Source organism: Dasypus novemcinctus, chromosome 19 (genome assembly GCF_030445035.2).
Source record: "Dasypus novemcinctus isolate mDasNov1 chromosome 19, mDasNov1.1.hap2, whole genome shotgun sequence".
In the NCBI taxonomy this organism is placed as follows: domain Eukaryota; kingdom Metazoa; phylum Chordata; class Mammalia; order Cingulata; family Dasypodidae; genus Dasypus; species Dasypus novemcinctus.
Window position 1 is genome coordinate 73,943,995 of NC_080691.1, and position 26,049 is coordinate 73,970,043.

The 26,049-nt window shown below is 42.0% G+C and overlaps 1 protein-coding gene across 2 annotated transcripts in view; it reads left to right on the forward strand.

Moving 5' to 3' along the window:
• Window positions 1–26,049, forward strand: part of LOC101426402 (zinc finger protein 596-like) — a 192,454-nt gene that overhangs the window by 88,910 nt on the left and 77,495 nt on the right. For both annotated transcript variants that reach the window (XM_058281945.2, XM_071209961.1), the window contains exon 3: window positions 12,372–12,503. The gene's annotated coding sequence lies outside the window, so the exon portion shown is untranslated. The remainder of the gene's footprint in view (window positions 1–12,371; window positions 12,504–26,049) is intronic.

A 26,049-nucleotide genomic window follows, 5' to 3' on the forward strand; every position in this document is an offset into this window, starting at 1 on the left:
ATCAGTCACAAGAGCATTCCAAAGCTTTCCTTTGGGGAATCCAGGGTGGCTCATGTGTGTTATAAATGTCTGAAGAAACAATTCCAGAACTGCCAACATGTCTCTGATGTCATACATGTGCCCTACTGCCTCAGCTTCTCTGCAATCATATGGCATATGAGATATATGATAAACGAAGTTTGTGTCACTGGAAAGAGGCACCCTTCATTGTAAGTACAAATGTCCCCACTTATGTTGTAATTGCTGTGAATTGTGTGTGTCATGTAAAGGGGTTGGGGGACCAAAAACAAAGGTTTGTTAGTTGAGAATTCTAGCCAAAGATCATCCCTTGAAAATGGTGATCTCTTCCAGTGATCATGAAAGCAACTGCACTTATCCCGCACTAGTAACAACAATGAATTTAAACACATCTGCCTCTTTCTATGGAGAAGAATATCCAATTTCCTTCATTACCAATGGATCTCCCAGTAAGTTCAGAACTATCTTTTGGGCCTTTAAGTGGACTTGATAAAAGGCAGTAATGACCTGAGCGTAAGTCATACTAAGGTTTTTCACAAAGGGTATCACCTGCAGTCTGATTCTCAAGTCTATCTCTTAAGAGTCAGATTAACCTGGGAACAGTCTTCTAAAGCTGATGAATTTTGGGTGGTAAAGGCAGATAAATCTAAATTTCTAGACAAGGGGAGGGCAATTTTTTTTTTTCTCTAAAGGCCTGATCAAAAATAAGGTAGACTTTGTTGACTATATACAGTGAACCTCTGTTGTATAGTCTTCCTTTTTGTTTAACAAGTCTTGAAAAATATATGAATATTCCTAGCTTGTCATTTGTTAAAAAGAAAAAGGGTGATAACAGGATCCTGTTACGCAGGGAGACACTTGTTGAGGCCGTAGAAGAGAAAATAAAATGCCTGTTTTCTTTATTCCCTTGCTTCTTCCTAAAAGCTAAAGTGCATTATGTCAAATCTCATGTTAAAATAACAAGATTAGATGCTCTAGGAACTTCTGTGTGAAATCTTAACACTAGCCTGTTTGAGTCCAGCTGCTCTGATTAGCCTCTGCCTTCTTTCCAGGATCAAACTAGGTGGCCTCTTTCTGAGTCAGTCTCCTTTTCTTATTTCCCTGTAAGACAGTCAAGGTAATGAGAGCATTGGAGCAGCTAGATTCTCATCCCAGATTGGAAACAACCAGGAATTTAAGCATATTCACCTTGTTTCTAAGGAAAAAATAAAGCTGAGATAAAAAATCTTCTTCCAGAGACTTTGGTCACTCCTGATTTTCCATTCTTACAAGTCCCCTAAGGGGTTGTCCTAGAAAAAAAAAAGTAATAAGCCAAGACCTGAAACAGTCAATGTTTCTGGTTTACTCCACTCAATTTCCTAGGGTGGGGAAGAGCAGGCACATACTTGAGCTCCTCCCTGTCAGGACCAATACACCTGGCTGCTGTTCTCCACCTTTCACTTCCTCTTCTCATCCTCATCAAGATATTTCACTTTCTCCTGAATTTTTCTTCTTTCCCCTTTTCTTTGGGCCTTTCTTGCTCATGGTCTGACTTCTCATTGTAGTACCTGGAGTAACGGCTGAAGCCCAAGATTTCAGTCATTTCACTTACTCTAAGCTTGAGGATGAACTTCCATGGCTTCTTCAAGATCTCTGCGTAATCTGTATCAAATTCGCAGACTGCAGTGGATGTCACTGCTCTATTCTCAGACTGGAGACAGGGGAGTTGGAGATGACACCCACAGCCCAGCACCGAGGTCTCAGAACACGATGCACCCTTCTTTTGGTGCCATCCCCTAGGTTTCTTACTGCTCCCACATCTCACACCCAGACCTCCCTTGCCCCACATTCCAGACTACCCCCTACCTGCCAAGGCTCAAGGAATCCCAGGTGACATTTGGATCCCAACACATGATGCACAAAGTGGTAGAATGTGGTTCCTGGGCCAAAACTGGCATGTGGTAGGGGTGACCTCAACCCAATCCACAGAATGTCATAGGGCTGGGGATCAAAGTGGGCAAAGGAGTCTGACCCAGTGTGGCTGTGGCCCCCTGCTTCAAGCAAGTTCACATTAGGGCAGCACCAGCATGGGCTTCTTGCTTTGGTCATTGAGGGGAGCAGCCTCAGTGGATGGGGACCTGAAAGGTTACAACAAGGATGGACCCCAGAAATGAAGGCAAAATGCAGGAGTGATACACTTGACAGAGGCCAGGACATGGCTGACCTTTTCTGGGTCCTCAGTTTCAGGTCCAGGCCTGGGGTTTGAGCCTGTGGCTGTGAGTCCTAAAGAACAACATGGAGGTAGAACAAGTGAGTTCAGGCTGAGGATGGGAGTCCAACTAACCAAACAGAAACCAGAGGCTCCTGTGTCACCTAGAGGTAGGAAGAGGAAATGGTGATTACAAGGAAATGGGGCACCTTAGCTCAGTTTGGGCCCAGCTAGGAGACAGGCCTCTCTTGGTCATCATGCCCAGTACCCCATGTTCAACCAAGCCTGGTGAGTCTGTCCTTTGCCTGCCTCACCACTGGAGGACAAAGCTTCCCGATCCACCTCAATAAGCTATAGTCAACCCCTTCTTCGCCCAAAAGGACCCTTCCCTATCCCCACCTTAGCTCAAGTCCTTCATTCTCCTGTTCTCTTGTCACTTGTGAAAAAAGCCACAGTCCTGAAGGTCTCTTCAGACTTCGCCTTTTCTCAGGACGATTTCTGACTCCTATCAGTTCCCAGTGCTGCATGGATGGGGGTGTGGGAGACAGGTTCAGAGTCTGGGGCATGGACCTAAGACTTCAGTCTCAGCAGAAGGTGGCTGGAATTACTGCCCACTGGGCTGGGTGTTGGGCCTGAGCATGCAGGGGAGCTCCTGAGAGAAAAATCAACCAAAGAAAACCCACTCCATCCTTCAGGCCCCCTTCTCACAGGAGGATTCCTGGGACTACTGAGAGGTACAGCCCCTAGGAGAATGGATGGGCTTTTGGGATGCTTCCAGCTCCCCTACTATGGTCTAGTGGAGCTGACCCATGCCCCCCACACACACCTCCAACCCACACAGACACCTCCAGTATTTGTTCTCACCCTGGGGCAGCATCCCATCCCAGTCAGAAGTGCAGGTGGGACTCCTGATGTGTGAGGGCACACTCTGCTAAAACTTGGACTCCAGCTAGGTCAAGGAGCCCTGCAAGATTGCCAGGAAGTTAGGGGCCAAAACAGAAGAAGGGTGGTGAGTACTGACTGGCAAAAAAAACCCACCAGGCCTTGTGGGCACCTTGTCCCCTTGGGGCCTCTCAGACCTCACCAAATATCCATGAGGTCCTGGGTCTGCCTCCATTGTTCACACCCCCTCATCATATACATTTGCTCCTAGACCTATCCTCTTTTTTCTCAGCCCTTTGTTTTCGGATTCCTCTGAAATTCTTCTAAAAAGTTTTTATTTCTTTCAAAATCTTGGTCCATTGAATAGTCTCCCACTCCAAATACTGTCAACTGTGACGATATCGAGTCAGGGAGATGAGGAGGAGAAACAGGGATTTTTGATCCTTGAGGTCAAACTCTTCCATGCATCATGTTTCTTTTTTATTTAGTTTGATGTTTGGGGCTGTGCTTGCTTTATGTCATACATGGAAATAAGAACTGTTGTCACCTTGAAGATATTAACAATAAAATAATAGAAAAAAACTTGCTCATTATTGGGCTCCTGATATATAGTATTAGCCAAGCATAGACTGTATAGTCCATTTTTCAAAACACATACAAATGCTTTTGACATAAAGGCAGTGATTTAAGCAATTTAAAAGTTACAGTGGCTGGGCGAGCTTCAATCTTCCAATGCATAAACATGTCACCTGGGAATCAGAGGCATGGGAAATGAAGGGGAAGTCAGGAATGGTGCTTGCATGGTCTTGAGCAGATCCTCTGCCCATGCTCCCTGAAGACCCAAGAACTAGAATGGAGGGACCAGGACAGAACAGACCATGCAAACAGAGCCATGGGACAAAGGGGATCCATGCCCTCTTCTCAGGCTAGGTGGGTGCTTTGCTGGACACATTAGTGAGGGGATCCCTTGTCCTAGCACAAGGAATCATGCCATTCATGGAGACTGGTACTAGTTGTCTCTGAACAGATTTCATTTTTTACTTCTCAGATGTGTTATTGCATAGCTGGGAACCAATAAAGCCAACACTTCTTTATAAAATCACCTGCAATTTTGGCATGAGGTCATACTTTAGCAGACAAAGTTTATCCTTCCTGATAACAATTTCATGTTAGCTGCTGGTGTGGGCACTTCAACCATGGACACCTGACCTATGTGCCTTATATTGAGGTGACTCTGCACTTCAGCTCTTGTTGCATTTATGAGAGTTGGAAGTCCACTATTCATTCTCCAGCTACTGACAATCCACCCCATGTAAGTTCTACAAAAAGCTCGTCCTGTGAAGTGGACTCTTCTCCTTTCTGCAGAATGTTTTTCTCAATGTTTACCACATTTGTTTATATCTGCCTGGATACTTTCTTCCTCCTTCTGCCTACACTTCTCAGAGGGTCCTCTGACTGGCTTCTTGAACAAATTCTGTACATTATGGTTGGAAGGATGAAGGACACATAGAGGAAGGCCCAGTTTGCTCAGATGCTGAGTACACAGCCTCCTGTGAACCCCTATGCTCATGTCCCCACCCTATACCTAACTGGCTTCCTTGTTTACCTTCCACCTTTCCCCTGCCTGGCCATTTTTGGCTCTGAACTTTGAGTCCAGTCTTGCCATCCTAATTTTGCCTCAGTGCTTTCCCTTTGCACCCTATGGGCAACCTGGATTAGAGTTGGGTAAGCTATGGGTAGGCAGGATGGAATCCTTGGGTAGGGCCAGCTGCTGCATAGGTGGGGAGAGGAGATTGTAGGAGATATGGCAAGGGCATCTGTGTCCCAGGCAGGTGTCACTGGAAAACCAGGAATATCCGTGGTCTTCTACCATAGTCTTGGGTGTAGAGGAAGGGATGGAGAGCCTGGTTTAGTGGGAGGCCCTGGGAGGAAGATGGGGTTTCTGTTCATGTATAGGAATGAGCAGGCGCTTTCCCTGGATAGTCCCCAGGCCCAGCCCTCTCAGCCCCATGCAACTGTACTTTGCCATATTTTCTGATATTTTTCACCTGTTTGCCTCTAGTGTCCTTGGCCCTCCAGGGTGGCTACCAGTCCTTCTAAACATGAATTCAAGAAGTCCAGTGTCATACATTTCTTGCAGACAGTTTTCCAGTTCAGTGACTGTGACAGAAAGAGTAACTGGAAGTTTATCCTGGATCAGGTTAGCTGTGTAGCTTCCCCTCTACCATATGTCTCACTAGGGACCACCATGTCAGAGAGAGTGAGAATGAGAGTGAGGAAGTAGCAAAAGTGAAAAAATGATACGGTCAGAGGATGTGAGTGCCCCAGGCGTCCAAGTTGAGGGGTAGTCATTGCAGATGTGTTAGGTTCATGAAACCCCTCCACTGGTGGTGTGGACAAACCATGCTGGTAAGTCATCACTCTCTGTGAAGGGAGAGAGATGTGGGCCAATACCCTGTGCCCACAAGTTCCAAAGATTCTGAATATTTAAATTCCAACCTGATCCTCCAGGTCTAGCTTCCTAAAGGTGTATATACCAGGTAAGAGGATGGTGTGTTCTGTGCTGAACTCTGGGTTACCTTGATGTGTAATCCTCACATACCTGCATATATCACATGAGGGCTTCATTGTTGTCTTCCTCTGGGACCCATTGTTGTTGGGAGATGGGTCATACCACTACACTTTATCTATCAGAGGTGTGTTTGACACTTTGCACACTACCATCTCCTTTTAATATCTAATGGGTGATTAAAAGTGCTGGGTGTCATAATAGAAGGGTCCCTGCTGAACATTTTTATTCCCTAAAATGTTTTTAATTGAGGTGAAGATTATATAACTCAACACGCATGGTTTTTAAGATTACAATTCAAAGAGATTTGGGAAATGCACACACCCCTGTAACCAACGCCTTACTCAAAACCTAGAACATTTCCTTAACCCCAAATCGTTTCCTCATTCTCCTCTAATTTCTCCCTGCCTCTCTGAAGCAACCACTGTTCTGATTTCCCTCACCACAGGTTAATTATTCTGTTCTTGAACATGTCAAGAAATCATAATAAGGAACATTGGGGTCTGGTTTATTTCACACGCATGATGTCTACAATATATATCCATATTATATGGGTTAACATTTAAATGTTTATATTGCTGAGGAATATGCCATGTATGAATGAGTTCTTTAGTCATTACTCTGTTTTATATTTACATTAATTACAATTAGGGGTTGATAGAAAGAACTAAAACAAAATAGAGTTATTATGGCCAAGAGATTAAGATAGAGTTGGAGGTCATTCTGGAGATTACTCTTAATAAAATATCAGGCAGATATCATAAAATGCCAATGTATGGAAAACCTCAAGTGAAAATATTCCTCAAAATCCCAAGGATATCTGGGTACCATAGAAAAATCACAAAATAAAGAATTCAGTAAACGCATCACACACAAGTTATGTAATCTTTCTCTTTAAAAACCCTTACCTGGAAATGTCAAGCCAAGACAAAATTTGGGTTGCTGCCTGAATTTGTGCTCCCCAAATTGCAATTCTGAGACCCCCAATAAATGTCTTCATTGTCTTACAGCTCAGTTTATTTCTCCATTGATAGAATGGCAGAGCAGGAATTTTACAAAGAGCTCCTTCCATGAGAAAAATGAAAGAGCTGAAAAAAAGAGATTAGGATTAGCTATGTGGTAACCCTGGAACCAAAATGGACCTTTAGAACAACTTTAGGAGGGCCAGATGAAGCAAGGTGCTGCAGAGTTCAGCTTTTGTAAGTGAAAGCATGCACCAGTGACCAGCCCCAGTGACCAGCCCTGCAGCAGCTGCAACAGAAATAAGTGTTGCTGCTTCTGGGTATTCCATCTTCCAGGAGTAGCCAGGTAAGAGAGGACTAGCAGAGGAAACATCCTCTTCAAAAAGTTGGGGTAGAGGGTTGAGGTCACTTTGGTGGATCTATGAGGACCAGGACATGTAAGTTGGGCTCAGTTTTGGCCTTCTGGGCAATGGTGCTGATAGCCTCTGACTAGCATCCACCAGGACATAAAGAACTAGTGTATTTTTTGCTTCTGTTATGGGTATTTCTTGGTCTGGTATGATATAATGGTATAAACTCTGAGTCTTGCTTCAATCCTATTAGCAGAAGGTTCTTCTGGCTTCACAGAAGCACCTACCAGGACTTAAAAACCCAGTGTACTTTACCATTTGCTGGGTTCTTTCTTTCTCTTATTGTGTTGCTTATTTTGGCACATCCCTGAGTGCTCAATCCTGATGTTAAGATCAAATTCCCTCAGAAGCAGCATCTTCTGGCCTTACACTAACATCTACATGGTCATAAAGAAAGAGTGCACTTCTTTCTCTTTTACTTTATTTTTGGTGTGCTTATGCCTTTCTCTGCTTTATGGTTTTGATTGAGGCAGTTCCTGGAGGATGAGTAAAGATGCTGGTTCAGGTTTTGTCCTTGAAAGCACAGCTTCTACCTTCTCAACAGAACACAAGAGATTTGAGAGACAATACATTTCATATTCCCCCTTTTTTGAGGGTGTTTTTTGAATCTAATTCTTAGTACTTTTTCTTTTCTTTTTGTTCTCACCTCTCTTTCTCTTTCTCTCCTTTTTTTTCTCCTTGCTCCTACACTGAAGACTGGGAGAACCAGTTTTCCAATTTGACCAATACAGCATAATATCCAGAATGTTCAGTTCTCAACAAAAAATACAAAACATATAGAAACTGGAAAGTATAGCTCTGTAAGAGGAGAAAACTCATTTCATAGAAAATATCACAGATGAGGTACAGTCTCTGGAATTACTAATCAACGATCTTAGAACACCCTTCATACATAGAATGAATGAGCTAAAGGAAAAGAAAGTAAAAAACTAAAGGAAATTGGGAAAATATACAAAAAAAATGAAATTTCATTGTTTAGATAAAAATGACAAAGAAGGGCCAAATGGAAGTTTGGAAATTCAAATGTTCAATAAGTGAAGTGAATAACTGAATAACAGATTGAATTGAAATTCAAGACACATTGGAGGAGATGAAGAAAGAATAATGGGAATGAAATACCAAAAAATTGAAATTGTGTAGCTAAGGGTCAGAATAAAAAATAATGAAATAAAATAAGCTGAACAGAGACTGAGGGACCTGTGGAACACGATCAAATGCACCAATATATAAATAATAGGGAGTATGGAATAGAGTGGACTTACTGGTGTTCTGCTGTGGAATTTTTGTGATTAGTAATGGAAGAAATTGTAGCACTGATGTAGAGAAAGTAGACTTGGTAGCTGCTGATAGTAGGGAGAGGGAAGAAGAGATGATGTGGGGGCATTTTCAGGACTTGGAGTTGTCCTGGGTGGTGCTGCAGGGACAGATGCTGGACATTGTGTGTCCTGCTAAGGCCCACTGGGTAGACTGGAGGAGAGTATAGACTACAATGTAGGCCACTGTCCATGTGGTTCAGCAGTGCTCCAAAATGTATTCACCGGGTGCAGGGAATGTGCCATGATGATGGAAGAGGTTGTTGATATGGAAGGAGTGGAGTGAGGGGAGTGGGGGGTATATGGGGACCTTATATTTTAAAAATGTAACATTAAAAAGAAAATGAAGAAGAAAATTAAAAATTAAAAAAAAAGAAATCTAAAAAAAAATAATAATAGGAGTCTTAAAAGGAGGAAAGAGATAAATAGCCAGGAAAAATATTTAAAGACACAATGGCAGAAAAATTCCCAAGTCTGCTGGAAGGCATGAATACACAAATCCAAACAGAATAAATGCAAAGTAATCTATATCAGGACACTTTGTGATCAATCTAAACAATGCCAAGGACAAAATAGTGTTTTGAGATTTGCTTATAGCACAGTGTAAGCAAAGCCCAGTTCATAGAAAATGTCTATTTTGCAAAGACCCAATTTCACCTCCAGGGTTTACTGGAATCTGTTTGATTTGCCATAAACATGTGGCAAATTTCTCCAGGTAGTCTGCCCCATAGCCACCTGCTTTTTTCTCTTGTTGGCAGATAAAACAGTTCATCTTGTCTTAGGGTGCTTCAGAAAGTACAGGAGGGTTATTTATAAATTCAGCTCATTTTTGCATAGTGCAGCCTCCCAAAGTTGACTCATTTCTTGGACTGAGGTGGACAAATCACATGAGCACACTGATATATCTACTCATGGATTCCAATCACATTGGAATCCTGGAAGATCGTTCTTCTGATGGGCATTGAAATCTCTGACTTTAATGGATGCCTCAGATTCCCATGGTCATTCCCACAGCATCATGACTCATATAGGTGTGTATAAAGTTATAAGATCAGGTGTGATTATAGCAACACAAATACACTTGGAAAGGTGAAAGGCAGATATTTTTATTACATATAGCTCCAAATAAGAGGAGGCTGCCCCAGATGGCCATCCAGATAGTTGCAGCTAAGAAGAGGATAACTGCGAGTGGGAGCCATGGTGAGCAGTTAATTATCGCAGTCAAGGTAGGGTTAACTAGTTCTAAGGGCTCTCTGTATTAGCTACTCTAAATTATTCTTTGCATTCTGGGGAATAAGGCTTACTGAGTTATTTGATACTTGGTCCTGAGGAGATTAGGGTGGGCACATGGTGGCCCTAGAGTATGAGAGCCCGATAAGAAAGATTATTGGTATGTTGGCATATTTAGCTGCTCCAGAGGGGAATCTGACAGGTCTCTAACCACGTCCTCAAAACTGAGTCAAAACAGCAATTCAGAGAAACTGTTACAATTAACCCCTTATTTACAAACTGTTGACCTCAGTTATAAGCTTGACTATTGGAAAATGTGATTGGCCTAAACAGAATACTTCTGGGGAGGAGGTCGTAAGTTGATACAAACAGCATAGGAGATATTTTATGATATAGCCATAAGGAAGAAACCACATACAGCATGATTTCTTGAAGGTTGGCTTGTAGAAGTCATCCCAATTGTTTAGTATTAACCAGGAGAAAAATACTGGGTATGACAGGAACTTCTAGTAGTATTTTGGTAAAACTATGAATTGTGCTAAATGCATGGTTTATGCTTTCTATGGTAATGATTTCATGGTCCTTGCTTTTAGCTAGAGTGGATTTCTGACCAGTGTTAATCTATATATAACAAATATTAACATTATAAACACCACTCTGATTTTATAATACTTACTCAAGGGCCACTCTTTTGTCAAAAGCTAGTTTTGCAAGGCTTATCTGGCCTTGAATAAGCAGGCCTAGTATTTGTTATCTCTTAGAAATTTGAAATACTAGAGTTGTAGTTATCCATAGTTAGGTGTCAATGATTTTGATTGTTGGGTTAGAGCAATGGTCCCTGAATCCATTCCAGCACATTTCAAATGGGTTGCAAATACTAATATTACAGGTATGATTGTGGCATGTCAGTAATTTTGGCTGGGGTGGGGGAAGAATGATTAACATTTACATAACTTGGAAGGCCAAGGCAGGCTGGAAGATCGTTTTGTAGCTTGGGGGTAGTGGAAGAGCATAGTAGTAGAGATTAGGACCCATGTTTGTTGGGCTACAGTTATGGTTTTATGGAATTATCTTTAGATTGGAAAATTGGAAATAACCTTGGATAATGAGATATTGCTAAAGAACAGGAGTGGGGGAAAGAGTTGTTTTGTTGGTCACAGAGTAAGGTTATGGAGTTGTTCATAGGTTTCTTAGATGTGCTATGTATTATTGAAACATGAGAAGAATCACCAATTTAATTAGGGATATTGTATCCCAGATTCAGTGGTGGTGGCAGCTTGAAAGAGATTTTAATTTCTTAGTATTTTACATCTCTGGGCCAGATATGAGTTGGATAAAGGTTTGGAAGCAGAATGATTGCAAATCTAGCAGTCGTGATTTGTCAATGCGTGAGCTCAGTGAATATTTGTATGGACTGGAAATCTGTGTAAGTATGCAAGGGGCTTGGGTGATGTATTTGGAATTAATTTTCCATGTAGTCTTTTGGAGGGCAAGAGGGACAAGCACTGTTAGGGTAGAGAGACAGAAGTGAGAATATGGATGATGAATAATGAGAAAGGGAGAAGGAAGGAGTGAAGAGGAATAAATAGAGAGCACATTAGGAGGCCTGCAGAATTCTCCTGTTTTACCAAGGAGAAAACAAAACATGGATACCTCAGTATGGCTACCTGTTAAGAAAGAGAGGTGATATTAGTGGGAATCATAATCTTGGAGACACTGTGTATTTATTGTAATAGGCCACTAATGCACTTAACAAAGTAAAAATTAATATTACAAGTATGAGGGGTATAAATACAGGTATCATCAAGGAAGTTTGAGTCACAGGGAACGCAAACTGGACAGTCTGGAAAATCACTCTGTCTGGTGGGTCCCACTTTTTAAAATGGGACTTGACAGTGTAATTAGTCCCTGAAAATTTGAGGGTATCTGGGGTCTTTCATGGGTTGTGAGACTATCCTAGCTCTGGTATAGTTGAGACCCCTGATAACTGGTGAGGAATGTTATGCTGGATGTAAAATAAACACTGAAAAAGGAGTTGCAGAGATGTTTATTGAGCTAAATTTGCATTAATGTAGGAGCGCGCCAAAAAAAAGGTTTCTGCTCAAAAGGGTGAACTCAAGGAACAGCTTATATGGCTGCTTGAAATGAAGGAAAGTTAGAGGGAAATGGGGATGGATAAAAAGAACATTAATTATGGTTAGTATGAGCACTCTATGAACAACGTGGTCAATGGGGTCTGTGCACTGTTTGGGCAGGGCATCCTTGAGGCCCTGTTCATTAATTAGCAAGCAGGATGTTGGTGTAATGTTGTGGCCATACTGTGAATATCTGCAGACTTTGCTGGTTTCAGCCTGAACTCTTTGTTACAGTTCTTCCTCCCAGGCTGGGGCAGGGGTTTTACTAGCCCTGAAAAGTATTATTGGTTTGTCAGCCTGGTTCAGTTAACCTCCATTTCTTCTTTATCATTCCCTGAATAAAACGGAAGCTCAAGGAAAACAAGGTGGTTAGTGAAATCATTTATTCCAATTCCACATTCCCTCTTTTTGGTTGAGGGAGTCCTTTGACTACCCAAAGATTATGTATCACTAGTTTGGGGCCTTTTAAACTAATACTTTAAAGGTACAGAGGACAGGAGAAGAGTGGTGGCTTTGAGGTACCAATGAAGTTGGTGATGATGCAGATGAAAAGAGGTCCAAGGTGAAGGATGATGACTAGCATTTTAGTACCAAGTTTAGGGAATACAGTCAAGAGGTGTTAGGCAGAAACCCCTTAATTGTTTCCCTTGTCTTTTCGTTGCAGGTTTATACTGTGAAGCCATTTGGCTTGTTTGAAGATTCCCCAGATATTGGTCTCCACTTGCCTGGCATTGTTGCTCCGTATACAACAGGATGTGCTTGCAACAGAACTGATGCCTCCTTCTTCTGCCATAAGGTAGTTGAAAGCTAACCCTTTGTCCATAGTTATTGCTGTGAGGAAATTGAGAATGATAATTAGTCCTTGCAGGTCTTGCCCTATTTCTTTTTTTTTTTTTTCCTGCGGTTGGATTTATTTATTTATTTTTTAAATTAAAGTTAATAGATCACAAGGAATGTTACATTAAAAAACATAAAAGGACAAAAAACATAAGAGGTTCCCATGTAACCCATTCCCCACCACTCACATCATTTTTGTAAATTGCATTTTTTTGAAGATATATACATCACATAAAAAAGTTACACTAAAAAATATAAGAGGTTCCTGTATACCCCCACTCCCCCACTGTACTCCTCTCACACCAACAACCTCCCTCATCATTGTGTCACACTCATCGCACTCAGTGAACCCATTTTGGGGCACTGCTGCCCTACACAGATAATAGTTTACCCTGTAGTTTGCACTCTCCCCCAGTCCATTCAGTGGGTTATGGCAGGATATATAAAGTCCAGCATCTGACCCTGCAATATCATTAAGGACAACCCAAAAAATGCCCCCACATCACATTTCATCTACCCTCTCCCTGCCCTCAGCAACTACTGTGGCCACTTTCTCCACCTCAATGCTAAAATTTCTTCTATTACTCATCACAATAATTTTATAGTAGAATATCAGTAAGTACACTCTAGTACATATTTTATTCCTCCACTCTGTGGATGCTGGGATGGTGATGTCCCCTCTACCTTTAGATCAAGAGGCTTAGATTCCACATATAATGATAGATACAATTCCTCTGCTTATAGTTGTAGGCACTCTTGATTCCCTGGTGTGATGGTTGACCATTTTCACCTCCCTGTTAGTTGACCTGGATAAGACCAATGAACCAGAGAGTAGGAGTCACCACTCTGCTGAGGCTCAGGGCCCAGCTGGCACATGGGCACTTCAGAGGTTCAAGTCTCCTGAGTATAGACCATCCCTAGCACCAACCACAGGTTCAGTAAAAGTGACAGAAGAGGCATGTGTAGAAAAGTCACATCTGAGTCCAGCTCTGTCACACTCAGGAGCACAGATTCCAAGGTAGGGCCCTCTGACATGGCACAGAGCTCCAAATCCATCTGCCATGATTATATACCTTTGGATCGCCAGAGTCTTCAGAAGAACCAGTATCTAGGGTTGTATCTACTTTGGCTTTTTTTGGGGTCCTGCTGAGGTATGCATAAGCGCAATCCCTCTGATGACCTCCCAACTCTTTTTTTTTTTAAGATTTATTTATTTATTTAATTCCACCCCCCTCTCCCCCCAGTTGTCTGTTCTCTGTGTCTATTTGCTGCGTCTTTTTTCTTTGTCTGCTTCTGTTGTGGTCAGCGGCACGGGAAGTGTGGGTGGCGCCATTCCTGGGCAGGCTGCACTTTCTTTCGTGCTGGGCGGCTCTCCTTACGGGTGCACTCCTTGCACGTGGGGCTCCCCTACGCGGGGGACACCCCTGTGTGGCGCAGCACTCCTTGCACGCATCAGCACTGCGCATGGGCCAGCTCCACACGGGTTAAGGAGGCCCGGGGTTTGAACCACAGACCTCCCATGTGGTAGATGGATGCCCTAACCACTGGGCCAAGTCCGTTTTCCTCCCAACTCTTTTTGGAAGACCCTTAGCCATATCAACTAATTTGTCTTTGCCATTTACCCCTTTTATTCAAGGAAAAAGAGCAGTTTTTAACACTTGATTCAGCATGTAGGCTGAGATAGTCTGCTGGTCTGAGTTGACTCTTTTATTCGAGGTCTCTTTCTAGTTGCTTTTCCAGTTAGTGATTGGTAGTAATCCCTCGGTGCCAGGGAGACTCATCCCCAGGAGTCATGTCCCACACTGGGGAGAAGGTAATGCATTTACATACTGAATTTGGCTTAGAGAGTGGCCACTTGAGCAACATGGAGGCTCTCAGGAGGTAACTCTTAGGCATCCTACAGCTCTAGCCCTAGTTCATATTTCAGGCACACAGGCTCCTAAGCATAGTCATCAGTATCAAGGGCTCATTATTGGACCATCCTTCCTTGTTGATCTTTGTCATCCACTTGGGGGATTATTGTTGTTCTGTTGGGGAATGTGACAGAGCTTCCCTGGGTGGGAACTCAGCACTCCCTTAGTTGACATTTGTAACTATAACTACTATAAAAATACCCAACATATATCCTAACATATTTATGTTCCCTATATACATGCCCTGGAGAACTCCCTCCCACTCATGTGCCCCCATCAATAACACCCCACACCAGAGTTCCTCACCTGCCATAGTTGAACCTCTCTGTGGTCCAACACTTCTTCAACAATGAATCCTAATATATTATCAAATTCAATTAATAGGAAATTGAAATACAGTGATGGGTTTAAACTTTAGAAATAGAATACATAGTAATTTAGAAATACTAAAATAAAGTAAAAATAAATTGGTGTATTATTAAAATGAAATATATTATAAAGCTTTGTTTCTAAGGTTTTGCCTTTCATCACTGTAATAGGTTTTGCTCTGTATGTGCAGTAGCAAGGCACTTTCATTTCTTCCTCAGTGTCTACATCCTTCCTTTTTTTTTCCTTCTAATTTTTAATTTTGTCTTCAAAAAATTTTTAGATCACAGTAATTCACATACACAATATAGGGGACTCCCAGATATCCAGCATCAAGCCTTTTTCCCCTTTCCCCAGCAGTGATCTCTTTACATTTTCGTGCTGTAGTTGCTGCAGCTGATGTACAAATTTTGAAACACAGTTACCAAACATGGTTCCATTTTGGTTTACATTATTGTTTATATTTTAGACCATGCACATTTCTAAATTTTTACTTTCCTTATGTTTTACATTATAGTTTATATTTTAGTTTATAGACTTTCATAAACTTTAGACATAAGTTGACATGTCCATCATTGCATGATCTTGTGGAGCACTTGCCCCCCAGTTTCCTGCTTCCATCCGTGTTATACCTCTCTCCTCCCCTAAGGGCACACCCTGACATTCAGTCTTCATTACTTGAGGAACCAGATTTATAGATACTGCAGCAATGCTGATGGCTTGACATACTAGCCTGCCCTAACTAATTGGGAGCCAGTGCTCCTCTCGAGAGGCACAATTCCTTCTCTTTGGGAACATCAGGTCTCCCCAGGATGTGGGTACACCATCACACTCATTGTATAGGTCTCTCCCCAATGATATAACACACTATGACAAGATGAGCACTCACATACTCCCTAGAAGCTTGCCCCTGTACCAGATGCCCCCCTCTTAAGCACCTTAAATACATGATCCATCCTTATTATATTTTCTAAAGCGTTTTCTCAACAGTATTGTTTCAGCCATATACCTGACATTCTCCCATATTCAACGGTTCCCCCCAGCCTTCCCCCCAATTCCTTGGGTCATCTGACCCATCCTCCCAACCCTTGCCCCCCTCAAGCCCACAAAGCCCCACCCAAGGTTATCCCTATGCCCCCATCTTATCCCTTCCCTGTAAAAATACTTACCTCCAGCTTGTCATAGACTTCCCATGTAAGCCTCACCTGGCAACCATCCTCACCCCCAGATTCCTTTAAGCCTGTCTTCTAGTCTTTAGCTCTCTGAGACAGCTTGGTTTGCTTATTTCATATCAGAGTGATCATGTAGTATTTGTCCTTCAGTGCCTGGCTTGCTTCACTCAACATAGGTCCTTAAGATTCATCCATGTTATCCCATGTGTTTGTACTGTATTCCTTCTTATAGCTGAGTAGTATTCCATTGTATGTATATACCACATTGTATTTATCCATTCATCCATTAATGGCTTGCCCTATTTCTTGATCTGTGGCTTCAAGGGTGGCACTGAGGTTGTAGATGACATGTTCTTGGTGTTTGAAACTTATTTAGGGACTAAAAGTCCAAGTCTGAGCCCTATACCAGCAAGAAGCCCTTTGATTTCATGTGGGAGAGGTAAAGTTCTAAGGGTAGATGTTGAAGTCTATTACAGAGTCTGTTGTTCATTGCTCACCAGGCTATGAGTCAATGAGAAAGCAAGGATGTACTATAGGTTGTAGAATGGTATTGCATAGAAACCTGAGGGGAGACAGAAAGCCTTTGCTCCATGAGGGACTGTGCAAAGGAGTAGGGTCATTTTTATACAGTGAGACTAAGGAAGAAAATATTTGCCACAATTTAGATGAAGGCAATGGAGTTAACCACAGCAATGACAAGAGTTACTGAGGGACCCCAGGGGACCAGTCAGGGTGTTTTTGTTCTCAGGGGAGAACTATGCATTAGTTAAGAAAAGAGAAACAGAATTTTAAGTGTACTAAACCCACATCCAGAGATTGGAGAGTTCTATGCCTCAGTGGCCTGCTGCTTCTATACCCTGTGGAGTCACAGGTTCAGGTCTCCAGTGCTTTCAGTGATCCACTCTGGTGATAGAGGTGTTTTTAGGAGCAATAGGTGAATCCAGGGGTCATTCCCTCAAATGTTTCCAACGGAGGGGGTGGTAAGTAGTTCTTGAAAGTATCCTTTTTATCAGGGCTCAAGTTCAATTTTTGAAGATTTCTTTTCCAATACACCCAATTTCCTGGTTGTACACGAGGTGGAGAATTGGGGAGATCTGTAGAGTGTGATTCTGAAACAGTTCAGAAAGAGTTTGTAAGAATTTTAGCAGGAGGCAGCCAGTAAGGAGCTAACTTGAGCAGTTTGTGACAAGGGTAATAAGGGTATTGAAGTAAGGTGACATGGGATTCCTCTAGGTTCTTGGTTCTGTTACATAAAAGAATTTAAGAACATGCCGGTTTAGTAAGGCCAGTAAAAGAGTTTATTGAAAAATGTGAGACAGCCAAACTCAGCATGTAGATGCAGTGCATTCCCGCCAGCGCGGGACATGACACCTGGGAATGAGCCTCCCTGGCACCGAGGGATCACTACCACATACCAGCTGAAGATGCAACTAGAAAATGACCTTGAGTTAAAGGTTAAATACGGATCAGCAGAATATTCCTGTCTACATATAATAACATGACTTCAAAATGCTGTTTGACCTAATGGAAGGGGGAAATGGAAAGGAGAAATGAGATTATAAGGCTATGAGTCTCTAAAAAAGAGTCTGGAGGTTGTCAGAAGGAATGCCCTTATGCACAACTGAGCAGAGTCTAAGAGACAGATAAAGTAGATACAACCCCAGGTATTGGTTCTTTTGAGGGCTAAAGAGACCCACGGGTTCTATGGTCATGGCAGATGGGGTTCACTGCCATGGCAGATGGCCCTTCTTTGGAGCTGGTGTTTCTGCGTGATGGAATTGGACTCAGAGGGGATCTCTTTTCACAAGACTTGCATGCTACTTTATTGGAATTGTAGTTGGTGCTGAGGTTTAATATGTAGGGGATTTGAATCTCTGGACTGATAATATGACACCCAGGCCCAGAGCCTCAACAGACTTCAGCTCCTACACTTTGACTTATTGGACTTGCCCCACTCAGCTAACATGGAGTTGAAGAAGGTCAACCACCACACCATGGAGCGTAGAGTGTCTATAGCTGAAAGCAGGAGGAGTGCATCCAGTATCCATGTGGAATCTAAGCCCCCACTTGACATAGATGTGCAATGGACACAACCAATCCAATGTCCACAGAGAAAATGTGGAATGGGTGTGGGAGGGGTAGCCATGGTGGCTGCTGGGTTTGGGGAGTGGGGGGAGGAGATGAGATGTGGAGGCATTTCCGGGACGTGGAGTTGTCCTGGGTGGTGCTTCACGGACAGTTGCGGGACATTGTGCGTCCCCCCAGGGCCCACTGGATGAAGCGTCGGGGAGTGTGGGCTATGGTGTGGACCATTGACTATGGGGTGCAGTGATGCTCGGAGATGTGCTTGCCGGGTGCGGTGGATGTGTCGCGATGATGGGGGAGAGTGTTGCTGGGGGGGGAAAGGGGGTGGGGGCGGTGGGGTTGAATGGGACCTCATATTTTTTTAATGTAATTTTTAAAAATAAAAAAATAATTAAAAAAAAAAAAAAGAAAAATGTGAGAAAAGAATTACACGCTCAGGTGTGAATGTAGGCTCCTCCAGCACAGAGAGAGCATCAGGGATCAGGGGCCTGCCTTTCTTGACTGGTCTTTCCTCCACCTCTTTCCTAATGTTGGGGAGGGAGCTCAGCTCTTTGCTTTTCTGACTGGTTGCCTTTTGGTCCCCACCAGTTAGCTCACAGGGCACCAGTGAGGAAGCATTTTGTTTGGGGTTATTTAGGACCAATGAGGACCTGTTAAGAGTTATTCAGAGCTTCCCATGATGCCAGAGAGAATTGCAAATGGAACTCCATGGCCAGCATCTCAGTGGGTTACTTTGAGCTTTTTCTTAGTAGCAGCTTTCCCTCAGGGTTTCTGGGTAGGGTTTCCCAGCCATGTTCTCTACTGGGTCCCAGCTATGATTCAGTTTCCTATCCTAAACTGTCTCAGTATAGATCTTCCAGTAGCTATCTTTTACAGGGAAATTGGAGAGGACTGAAAGGGCATCCCTATAAGTTCCTGAGAACTAGGGTCGAACTTTAAGCCAGGGGAGGGAAAATTGCTTAATAAGTTTCCCTAGCTGTGGTTTGATTAGGCCATTGGTGCATTTAAATAGCCCTTGTAAATGGAAGTGATAAGCACAGTGGAGGCACTGTAGGATAGATGAAGTTGTTAGAAATTAATGAGGGCTTCCCTGTAAAGTAGATGCCATAGTCACTATGGATTTCTCAAGGAAATTCCCAACAAAATTTTGGCTATGGATGTGCCAGTTCCTTGTCTTACAGGAAAAGCCTCTGCCCACTGAGAGAATAGTCATATCATGATGAGGCAATGCATATATCCTAGATAGGGAATTGGATGAAGTTCATCTACCAGATCACAAAAGGCCCTTGGGGCAGCCTGAAAGGGTTGAGTTGGGTTGTATTGAGGACAGAAGCTATAGCTTGCAGATGTTTCTTGAGCTGCAGATTTAAAATTTCCCCACCAATACTTTCTTTAAAGATTTTCAAGCTTAGTAGGGGGCCCAATGGGCTTGAGAGTGAAAGTGTATCATCATTGGATGAGTGAGGACATCTGGAAGGATTCATAGACCATTGGGGCTGACTCAAAGTCCAGTCTGGGGATTTTTATGTCCTCCTTGACCCTCCAGATCTTTGATTTCTTGGATGAGCATAGTCTACTGAGCTTGTGCAAAGTCATTTAAGGGATAGCCATTGGGGGACCATTGGCACGGTGCAGGGAGGGAAGTAGATGGCTTGGTAGGTTCCAGTTGCTCACTAGGAGTTCCATACCTGCACCATGACAAGATGCAATGTCTGCTAGCACTTTTCCTTGGTTTTCTTCTGAATCAGCTCTGTTATGTCCTGCAGTTTTCTCTACTGCTACTGCCTTGGGGAGCAAGAGACTTTGGAGAAATTCACTTATCTAAAGCTTGTTTCTGATGTGCTGGCCAGTGGACTTAAGGAAAACTCGGTGCTTCCTGAGCATGTCAAAATCATGGGCTACTTCAAAGGCATAGGGAATGTCAGCATACATGGTAACTGCTTTACATTTGCTAAGCAGTAGACCAGCATAACTGCTGAGTGTTCAACAATTTCAGAAGGGGTTGTTATTTCATACCCTGAAACTAGATGTCCTTTTTCATCATGATAGCAGGAACTATCTGTGAACCCAATTTAGTCAGGGTCTTTCAGGGGGGTTCTACTGAGGTCTGGTCTTGGACTGAGTACTGAGTTGAGAACAGTGACACAGTTATGGAGCTAAGCATCATCTTTGGCAGGTGAGTCAGGGAGGAGAGTGGCAGGGTTGAGAGTTTTAACTTGCTTGATTGAAATATCAGGGTTGCTTAACAGGGAAGCTTATAGGTGTGTCAGGCAGATTGCAGAGAAATGCTGGCTAAGGTGGCTGCTTAGCAGAATCTACACAACATAAGGCACAAGAATTGTGAGAGCTGAAGCTAGAGTTACTTCAGAGACTGGGTTAAAGGCCAGTGGCAATAACCGAGCATAGGCAGGCAGGAAGACCAGAGTTCTGGCTGTAATGGCCTATGGGGGTCATAATGATCAGCATGTCTTTGGGTTAATACCTCACATGCATTCCCTCCCTTTTCATTCACAAATAGCTGGAGGGGCAGGGAGTATTTAGAATCCCAAGGGAAGAGAGATTTAACAATGATAGCTGCAGAAACTGGAATGCTGAAATGGTAGGGTCAGAGAAGGAGAAAGATTCAGGTTGGGAGTATTTGAGGACCTCATAAAGGGGCATAGAATGGAAAAGAAACAGTAAACCCACAAAGGGCAAACACATAGAATTTTCCTCTGGGGTGGGGTTGGGGGAAGTTAAGATGGCCTTGAAGCAAGAGTGGTCCACTAAGAGTCCTTGAGAGGCAACTACATGAACATGGAATTTAACAGATGATTGGGCAAACCTAATGTTTTCTTTGGAAGCTTTGTGCCCTTTCCCTTTGAAGCACAAGTTTTTCTCAACTTGGCCCTAAGGAAAGCTGAGAAAATTTTCTTTATAGAACCATGCTCCACCTATTTTCCTTAATAATAAAAAAAAATCTATTTTGGAAACTATCTTTAAACATTTTACAACATACAATCATCATTAAAAAATCAAACTTGTCAATATAATGACTCAATTCAGTTGAATGCAAACATAATTTTTCTTTTTCATTTTAAATAATTAATAGATGCAACATTAGCTCATTTGATCAGTACATTTGTATAGATTTAGGGAGAATATACTTAAGTAAAACAAAATTGTTAGAAATGTTGCATTCTTCAGTTTACTATTTTATCAATGTTTCAGTAAAAACATTTATGAAACATTTACAAAGGCACATTTCAAAATAGCTCTCTGGAGGCAAGTTAGGAGGCTGGCTACTAGCAGGACTAAGCCATGATTTAGCTGCATGCTTACAAAAGCAACCAATATTTTTCATTTTTCTTTTTATAAAGTTATTCAGTTTAAAAGTTACTAAACTTTAAGAGCACTAATTTTATTAGTGTGGATATGCAGGTTCAATTAGAATTAACATGGAAACAGAAGAGAGAATATTGGTGGTCTTATTTTTTACTGTTATTACTTGTATTTTTTCTAGATAATGTAGTGAAATTATATAAATGAAACAATGAACATCTATTTTATCCTAGCAGATTTATTGAAATACTTAAAGCACATTTAAGTTAATGTACTTAAAATCAAGAATATAAATATGTGTATGAATATATATGACAGAGGGCCTAACCAGACTTTAGCTCAAGAAACAGACTTGAGGGAAGTGGATTCGGCCCAATGGATAGGGCGTCCGCCTACCACATGGGAGGTCCAGGGTTCAAATCCAGGGTTCCTGACCCATGTGATGAGCTGGCCCATGTGCAGTGCTGATGCATGCAAGGAGTGCCATGCAGGGGTGTCCCCCTGCATAGAGGAGCCCCACACGCAAGAAGTGCGCCTTGTAAGGAGAGCCACCCAGTGTGAAAATGTGCAGACTGCCCGGGAGTGGTGCCACACACATGAAGAGCTTATGCAGCAAGATGGCACAACAAAAAGAGACACAGATTCCTTGGTGCCACTGACAAGAATATAAGTGGACACAGAAGAATACACAATGAATGGATATAGAGAGCAGACAACTGGGGGGAGAGGGCAGGGAAGGGGAGAGAAATAAATTTTAAAAATCTTAAAAAAAAAAAAAGAAACAGATTTGACTTCAACTGCAGTTTGGCAAGAATTCAAAGATCTAAGAGGAAGCTAACCATGTAAGCCAGGAGACAACCCAAGAGGATGTAACACAAAGGATTCCTGCAGGTACCTTGTTCCTCTCTGAGGTATCAGAGGTGTCATCCCAGCATCAAACTTTAGATCCCACTTCTGTACACCAAGTACTGTTATGCTGAAAGTGAAATAAATAGACATAAAAACAGGGTCCAAAGAATATTTATTGAGCCAAAGTTGTATTAATGCATGAGTAGGATCAAAGTGATGTACTGAAAGAGCAATTGTATGGTTTCTGGAAACAAAAGGAAGGTATGGGGACTAGGAAGGAATAAAAAAGACATGAATTATGGTTAGTAAGTGCACTTAAAGAACTACATGGATTATTAGGGCAGGGTGTCCATGAGGCCTAGTGCATTGATTCACCAGCAGAATGTTGGTGTGTTACTGAATTTCATTTAGGTTCTTGACTATGCTGCAGAAATGAATTTCAAGAGCACATTGGATGAGTTAGGCCAATAAATTATTCAGATAGGAAAGGAAAAGAAATGGGAGAAAATACCAGATCAGGGATCCTCGGTAGAGAGGAAGGGGATGGAAAGTGATAAAAGAGGGCTGATTTATGGACTACAATTAATTCCCCATTATAGGTTATAGATCCCAAAGTTTACTTGTATAGTGATCCAAGTGTAGAGAAAGCAGACAGATTTGGGGTCCAGAGGCAAGAGAGAGCATTCAGGCTTGTCTGCTTTTTGAGCCATTAATTATTCCATCCCTTTGCTAATGGCATAGGAGGAGTTATAGCTGTTTGTGTTTTGATTGATAACCCCACTCATCAATTCCCCATGAGGCCTCAATGATAATGTCCTTGGGGAATATCTGGGGCTTCTCCTAGCTTCCAGAAGAAGTCTTTGTTCTAAATGACGGCATCTTGAGGAGGGTCTTCCAGCAGCAATCTTTGGGGTTATTGATGTCCTTGTGAACTCTCTACCAGGCTCCAGATCCATTTATTGATTCCCTATCTTATACCCTGCTTCATAACATTGTGGTTATCTGGTGAAGATCAGCAGATTTTGCTGTTATCAGCCTGAACTCTTTGTTACAGTTCTTTCTATAAGGCTGGAGCAGGAATTTTTATTTTTTCCAATTAGTAAGGGGCTTTTGCCTCAGTTTGTTGGTTCAGTTGGTGATTGACAAGACAGCAAGGTTTTGAGTAGCAGGGCTTGTATTAGACAAATTTAATGGAATGTGGACCTCAGAATTTGCCATCTTTGATTGAAAGTTGGCTTATTTGGAAGGTTTGGGTCTCTTAATTGCAAATCAATGAATTCACCCAGACCAATAATTAAAAAAACAAAAGCCAACAGAATGGTATAGATGTACACCCAATAGGGTTTTTCTTGTTCTATGCTCCTTCCCCATCCTCACCTCAGCATGAATTATTAGCAAAAATTATATTACAAATAATAATATGGATAATATTATCTGGTTTCATCATGGTGGGCTGGGTTTTTGCTCCTTTATTATTTTCTAATGTAACTATCATTTACCAAGTGAAGTTGTTTATCTCCCTTCTTGATGGTACACAGTTCATGTAAATGTCCCTGGAGCAGTAATTTAAATTTACTTGATATTAATGAGGGAAGATGAATCCTTCATCCCTTATATCCTGTAAAATTGTACAACATTCTTAGGAGATAGATATTTATGTTAAAGTAAGTCACATAAAAAATGGCCTCATAACAGATGCTGGGTATGTATGATAATCTGTCCTTAATGCATTACAGGAGAGTATCTTCCCTCATTCTGGGCTCCAGTCCTTATGGGTTGGGGATATGAGAGAAATCCATATTTATAGAAAAAAAATTATATTATTGAAGGGCCTCTTGTATACAGAATCTTCTTAAACATAATGATGGACATGCACCATTTAAATACAGAAAAGGAGAACAGAAATGCTTGTAAAAATTAGTATGTGATGTAAACCTTCCAAATGGTCTGGTATTAAGATAAGTCACTTTTATGCAAAAATGAAACCCTGGCAACAAAAATCAATGGGAAGTCTTCTCAGTTGATGGCATCAGAGTACCTTAGACAGGGTGCAGTTCCCTTATGAAATAGGGAGAAGACATAGAAATCATCACAGGGAACTGCTTTGGAGACCCACTGAACAGAGTGTGCTACACACAACCTCTAGGAGGGACTGGGGATGGGTCAAATAAGGGGCCAGAAGGAAAACTGTGAGTTGCTTACCCCAAGGCTGAGAATGGCAAACAGCCTCAGTAAAACCTGTGGTTGAGAAGCCAAATGAGAGGGAAAAGGACACATTCCTCCCAAGGAAGAAGGATTGTGGAGTAAAGAGCTGAGTGTGGTTTCTCCATAAATTTAATCAGCATAAACTGGTTTTTAATCTCTGGTTTACAAGCTCAGGTCAGCGGAAACTGAAGGATTCATCTCAGTGGAGAGATTTGCCAGAGGGTGCCATCTGGTGGGCAGCATGGAAGGTGAAGCAAGACAAAGCTTGTCTCTCCCTTTCCCAGGTACCTTAGATCTGCTCTACACCACATTAGTGGCTTCTTTGCCCTGTTTTGATAATTTAACCTGAGCAATCTTAAAGCTTCAAAAAAATTCAACCAAATCTCATAGTAGAGTTGATAAATTAAACCACTGGGCAAAAGAGAGAAATTGATCAACAGAGTAAAATGCCAACAAAATCAGATGCCCACATGTCAACCAAAAATTACAAGCCATACTAAGAAACAGGAAGTTGTGGTCCAATTAGAGGAACAACCAAGACTCCATATGAGACACAGGAGTAAAGACACCTAATCAATGATGTTTACACAAATATCCTTAATCACTTCAAGTAGTTGAGGGAATATATGACTAAAGAGAAAAAGGATATGAAGATGACACTATGTGAACATGAAGAACAATTTGAAAGTCTGCAAAGAAAAGTAACTGTGCTTATGGAAATGAGAGACACAAGGGATTTGATTAAAAATACATTAGAGGGAAGCGGCTGTGGTTCAAGCAGATGAGCTCCCGTCTACCATATGGGAGGCTCTCGGTTTGCATCCTGGGGCCTCCTTGTGAAGGGAGGTTCGCCCACACACTGCAGAGTGCCACACGGCTCGCAGATGCCACAGAGCGCCAACTCTGCAAGGTGATGCAACAAAAAAGAAGGGAGACAAGAACACAGAAGAGCTCACAGCGAATGGACACAGAGAGCAGACAGCAAGCAAGCCAAAAGTAGGGAGGGGAAATAAATAAATACAGATAAAGAAGAACATACAGAGAATGGACACAGCAGACAGCACACACACACACACACACACACACACACACAAAGCCTCAAGGGGGAGATAAAAAAATACATTAGAGACATATAATAGCAGATTTGAATTGGTTGAGGACAGAATTAATGAATTGGAAGATAGAGCATATGAAATTGAAAGGAGAGAAGAAGTGAAAGTGAGAAGAATGTAAAAACTGAACAGGGTCTCAGGGAATTGAATGATAGAGTGAAACAAAATCATATGCATTACAGGTATTTGAAAAGAAGAGAATTGACAAGGGGCAGAAAGAATATCTGAGGAAACAATGACTGAAAAGTTTCCAATCCTTATGAAAGACAAGAACATCAACATTCAAGAACAATATACCCTAAACAGAATAAATCTGAAACATCAACTATCCCAAATACCAGAGATAAAGATAGATTTCTGAGAGCAGCAAAAGAAAAGAACTCTATTACTTACAAGGGAGCCTCAATAACTCTAAGTGTTGATCTATCATCAGAGACCTTGGATGCGAGAGTGGTAAGTATGTATTTAAATATTGAAAGAAT